Here is a 6,169-nt window from a genome sequence, read left to right as displayed (position 1 = left end):
CGGTTCGTTACAGAAGAGTGGAGAAGTCAGGCTGAAAGAGGAACTGACTGGATACTCTCTCCATTTTCTGTGGAACTCCTTACCAAAGAAACCCCTTCTCTCTACAAGAGAAAAGAGTTCTACAGATGCTGACTAGAGTCAGTTGAGGACATTGTTGGAACTTTAGGGCGCCAAGAAATGACATCACTCATAAATCTAGAACCACTTGAGAATAAGGGATAAAAGATAATTATACAGTGATACAAATAGTAGCTTAGTTTTTTATAAAAGCTGGATGGGAGAATGTAGCTTGGATGTCACCACTGGCTTCCTACTACTTTACTTATCTCAGGTGTAAATTTACCCATCCTCTTAAGGCAGAGCTTGGTAACTGGAGGAGCAGAGAAAAGCTACGTTGTCTGTGGGCAGGCAGCTTGAATGGGAAAGCCCCGGAGGAGTCAGACAGGCTTCTAATCCATTTCTTCAACCAAACCCACCATGGCAGCATACCCGCCCACCCCACCATGGGGGTTAAGGTGGGAGTGGAGGGTGTCAGAAAGCCCTACACTGGTGGTACCCTCACGGGAAAACAAGGCAGAAGGAATGGGGGCCTCCCCCTAACACAGTGGTTCTCAACCTTCCTTCAAACAAAACTAAATTTATGGTTGGGAGTCACCACAACATGAGGAACTGTATTAAAGGGTCATGGCTTTAGGAAGGTTGAGAACCACTGTCCTAACACCTTCCAGCTTCTGTTGCCTTCACTTGTGACTCCCCTTGAATAAGCAGGTTATCAGGGGAGTACAGCTGCGTTTCATGAGGCCATGCTCCCAACACCAACCGCTGCTTTTTAGTATATTCTCCTTGGGATCAATGTTTAGCAATTTATTTATGTATTTTTTTGAGACAGAATCTCATTCTGTAGCCCTCAGTAGAGGGCTGTGGTGTCACAGCTCACAGCAACTTCTAGCTCTTGGGCTTAGGCAATTTTCCCAAGTAGCTGGGACTACAGGCACCCACCACAATGCCTGGCCATTTTTTTGAGACCGAGTCTCACTCTTGCTCTAACTGGTCTCTAAATGGGCTCAGGGCAATCCACCAGCCTCTGCCTTCAAAGTGCTGGATTATAGGCGTGAGCTGCTGGGCCTGGCCTATCTTCTTTGTTTTGAGCACAGTCTTAGGTTTAGTGTAGTCTCATGCCTGGTAGAGTCACAGTCCTTTCAGTCTGGATTATTTTCCACTAGAATGAATGTCATTCCTTTTTTTTGAGACAGAGCCTCAAGTTGTCACCCTGGGTAGAGTGCCATGGCATCACAGCTCACAGCAACCTCCAACTCCTGGGCTCAAGTGATTCTCCTGCCTCCACCTCCCAAGTAGTTGGACTACAGGTGCCCGCCACAATGCCCTGCTATTTTTTGGTTGCAGCTGTCATTGTTGTTTGGTGGGCCTAGGCGGTATTCGAACCCGCCACCTTAGGTGTATGTGGCTGGCACCTTAGCCGCTTGAGCCACAGGTGGCCAGCCATGAATGTCATTCTTTCAGGATTTCTAAACTTGTGTTAATTCAGTACCAAGACTTTCATGTTCTCTACCTTTTAAGGATCTTCTCTTTGTCTTTGATGTTCTTCAGTTTTTCAGTAATATTTTCTTTCTTTCTTTTTTTTTGAGACAGTCTCACTCTATTGCCCCAGGCTAGGGTGCTGTGGTGTCACAACTTAGAGTAACCTCAAACTCCTGGGCTCAAGTGATCCTCTTGCCCCCAAACTCCTGAGTAGCTGGGACTACTGTTGCGTGGAGAGGTGTGTGATGTGTTGCAGTAGAAATAAAGCCTGGCAATGGAATTATATTTTGAATAAGGAAGACTGGAAGCTTGCTCTGGCAATCCAGCAAAATTCTTTATTCTAACAAAGGTTATATAGACCATACTGCACGTACACACTATAAATCAATAAACAAGTGATGTAAACCTCCAGACGCAGGCTCAGTAGGGCCTATCACCAAGGAGTCTGTTAGTTAACAGCTGCCCATTCCACTGGCCTTATCTAAAGCCATTCTCAAGCCATAAAGTAAAACAAAACCATAAAACAAAGTTCTGAGGGAATAAGCTGGTTGAATGCTTGGCCTTCAACAGACCATCTGGAGGCAGTCATTCATCTTAGGGAGCAGCAGTACGGTGATTCTTAAGGTATACCAAAAACAACCTGCAGCCTGGCCTCCCTGAAGCTCAGCCCTAAATTATTTCTACATGATAAGGTCCTAAACCACCTGGGGAGTGCTACCCAAGTCTCTCAACATTCTAACTCACAAAAGACTTCAAACTTGCTCTCACAAAGCTTACTTATAGGCCTTCCGCCTATAGACTACAGATGCCCACCACAATGCCCTGTTAGTTTTTGTATTTTTAGTAGAGACCTAGGCTCACTCTTGCTCAGGCTGGTCTCAAACTCCTGAGCTCAAGGGATCCACTGGCCTTAGTCTCCCAGAGTGCTGGGATTATAGGTGTGAGGTACACTGCCTGGCCAATATTTTCATATGTGAATTTCTTTTTTTGTTTTTTTTGAGAAAAAGTGTCACTTGATCACCTTTGGTAGAGTGCTGTGGTGTGTTAGCTCACAGCAACCTCAAACTCTTGGGTTCAGGTGATTCTCTCGACTCAGCCTCCTGAGTAGCTGGGACTACAGGCATCTGCCACAATGCCCAGCTGTTTTTAGAGACCAGGTCTCACTCTTGCTCAGGCTGGTCTCAAACTTCTAAGCTCAAGGAATCCACTGGTCTTTGTCTCCCAGAGTGCTGGGATTACAGGCGTGAGCTACAGTGCCTGGCCAATATTTTCATATGTGAATTTCTTTTTATGTATCCCTCCTGGGACCATTTTATTCCTAAATCTAAGCATTTATGTCTTTTGCACATTCTAGAAAATTTTCTTTTTTTGTTCTTTTTGTTTGTTTTTGTTTTTTAATTTTTTGTTCACATTCTATTAAATTTTCAAACAGTATCTCTTCTGGTTTTGCTCTTCCCCTATTCCTTGTACTTTCTCCTTCTGGAATGCCAGAGAGATATTAGATCTTCTTCTGTCCTCTGTGCCTTGTAACCTCTTTTTTCACATTTTTTACCTTTTCGTTGTTCTGTGTTGTGTTCTAGGCAGTTCTTGTAGTTCTTCAGATTTACCTTCTCTTAGTTCTAATTTTTTTTTCAGGTTTGGTGGTTATTAACTTGTTTCTTAATTTTTTAAAAAACTTTGTTTTGAAATAACTTTAGATTCTCCGTAAGTTACAAAGACAGTACTAAGAGCTCATGTTTGCTTTGTCCAGTGTATCAAAACCAAGAAGCAGACATTCATACAGTTTGTGTGCATATATGCCATTTTATCACATGTGTGAGTGTGTGTAACCGTCACCAGAATCATCATCACAGAGACGTCATTCTTGTCACCTTTTTTAGTGCTATTTACCATTCCTATCCTGACTTCCATCTCTATGCCCTGGAAAGTACTATATGTTTTCTATCTTTCTAATCTTCTAATTTCAAGAATGTTAAGCAAATGGAATCCTACATATGTGACCTTTGCAATTGCTTGTTGAAGCATTTCTATGGTGGCTACATTAAAATCCTTAGCAGATAATTCTAACATCTGTGCTATCTTGGTGTTGGTGTCTTTTTTCATTCTGGCTCATTTCTGTAATTATAGCATTCTGGGAAGCTGAGGCAGGAAGACTAAGCTCAGGAGTTTGAGACTAGCCTGAGCGAGAGTGAGACCCCCATCTTACTAAAAATAGAAAAATTAGCTGGGCATGGTGGCACATACTGGTAGTCCCAGCTACTTGGGAAGCTGAGGCAAGAGGATTGCTTGAACCCAAGAATTTGAGGTAGCCATGACCTCTGATGCAATGGCACTCTATCCCGGGTGACTAAGTGAGACTCTGTCTCAAAAAAAAAAAAAAAAAAGTGGCTGGGTGCAATGGCCCATGCCTGTAATCCTAGCACTCTGAGAGGCCAAGGGGGATGGATCACTTGGCCTCAGGCTTTAGAGAACAGCCTGAGCAAGAGGGAGATCCCATAGAAAAATTAACTGGGTGTAGTAGAGGACACTTATAGTCTCAGCAACTTGGGAGGCTAAGGCAAGATAATCTCTTGAGTCCAAGAGACTGAGTTTGCTGTGAGCTATGGTGATGCCAGGGCACTCTACCCAGGGTGACAGAGACTGTCTTGGGAAAAAAAAAGATTGCAGCAATAACATTCTAGGCTCTAGATTTTATCTGTGTCATTTTTTCTTCCCAATCAGCAGTATGTGAAAGGAATGGAATTGTTTTGTTCTGTTTTTTTTTTTTTTTTTAGAGGCAGTCTAACTTCGTCGCCCTCCATAGAGTGCTGTGTTGTCACAGCTCACAGCAACCCCCAGGGTCTAGGCTATTCTCTTGGCTCAGACTCCTGAGTAGCTGGGACCACAGGTGCCAGCCACAACACTCAGCTATTTTTTTTTGTTGCAGTTTGGCCAGGGCTGGGTGCAAACCTGCCACCCTCGGTATATGGGGCCGCTGCCCTACTGATGGAGCCACAGGCATCGTCCAGGAATGGAACTGTCAACGTGAAAGGACAAGTTTGACTTCACTTTACTGTTCACTCCCTTTCTGTTACACTCCACTTCCACTATCTTCAAAACTGGGTCCTCTTGTTTGCCCCTACATTGTATCATACTCTTTACAACCCCCATCTATAAGTCCCCTTCTCTACATTTCCTTAGGGCATTGTAGATTGTACCTGCTTTGTAAAGGAAAAATTGCTAATTGCTCTCCTGATCATATCCTTGTCTAAACTAACTGCCCTACCCTCAAAATTTCCCCCAACTGCTATTTTTACTTCTGTAACTATGCTTGCTTGCCCCCACCCCCACAAATTTTGCCTTATAAAAACCAGAGCCTTGGACTACTCGAGGCTGCTGTTGGAAACCCCATATTGGGACTCTGAGGCAGTCGCCTGCCGGCTCAATAAAAGGACTCCTCTTTAAATTTGACTTGCCTGGTGGTGTGCTCTCTGAGAGACTCCTGGGCATAACAGAAGAGTGAGAGATTAAGAAAAAGAGGCTGGCTCCTGTAGCACAGTGGGTAGGACGCCAGCCACATACACCAAGGCTGGTGGGTTTGAACCTGGCCCGGGCCTGCTAAACAATGACAACTGCAACAAAAAAATAGCTGGGCATTATGTCTGGGTGCCTGTAGTCCTAGCTACTCAGGAGGCTGAGGCAAGAGAATCACTTAAGCCCAAGAGTTTGAGTTTGCTGTGAGCTGTGATACTACAGCACTCTACTGAGGGCAACAAAGTGGGTGTCCCCCCCCCCAAAAAAAAACTCCCAGAGTTTCGAGGCTCATCTGGTGGGATGCTCCATCAAGGATCAAGGATGCATTAGCATGACTGTTAAGGACCCTCAGAGATTATGGAAAGGACGCTCATAGATCATGGTAAACCTTGTATGCTTTACAAGGTTAAAACAGTGAAGGAGGCTAAAAGTTAGAATGTTTGCTAGGATTCTGTGGCTTTTCTTGGAGTGAGACATTTTATTCATCTCTGAGCCAAAAACAGACATGTATTTTTCAGGAATGGTTAAAGTTCTGCAGTCGGGTCCTGGGGAGAGAGAATACAGATTACCAGTCTTTACCTTCACATCCTTTGTGAAATGAGACAGGAGTATAAAAACAAACCAATAATCCGTGGCCTCCCCTCCTTTGCTGAACTGACCACAGCAAACACCCTCCTCCAAGGGTCCATTTCTCAGCCTCTTCCAGAGTCCTGGGGATAGTTTCTTTCTGGGCAACTTTGACTTGGAAAGAGCCTGTTGTTAACAGAAAAATCCTTATTTGGACTAAACCTTCGTGTTGGTCAGTTGATGGAACTGAAAGTATCAGGTCACGCTGTCAGGGACACATGGAGGAAGCAGAATGTTCTCTCCAATGGAGAGTGAGACAAGTACACAGAGGAGGCCAGCCCTGGCTCCTTTGCTGGCCAAGGGACTTATGTCTACCGCCCAGTGGACCTGAGTGCCGGGGTTGGGGGTGCCTTGAGACCTGCACTCTCCTTCCGGCTGCCTGCAGCTGTTGGGTCTGAGAAAGCCTCCCAAATTAACCCCAACCGACAAACTCGAGACTCGCTCCAATGTAAAGGGCATAAGATGAGATTTATTACAGACCCGGGAAGCC

Source organism: Otolemur garnettii, unplaced genomic scaffold (genome assembly GCF_000181295.1).
Source record: "Otolemur garnettii isolate 467f Iridium unplaced genomic scaffold, OtoGar3 scaffold00189, whole genome shotgun sequence".
Classification (NCBI taxonomy): Eukaryota; Metazoa; Chordata; class Mammalia; order Primates; family Galagidae; genus Otolemur; species Otolemur garnettii.
The sequence above is the reverse complement of the archived record's forward strand: the minus strand, read 5'-3'. Positions refer to the sequence as shown.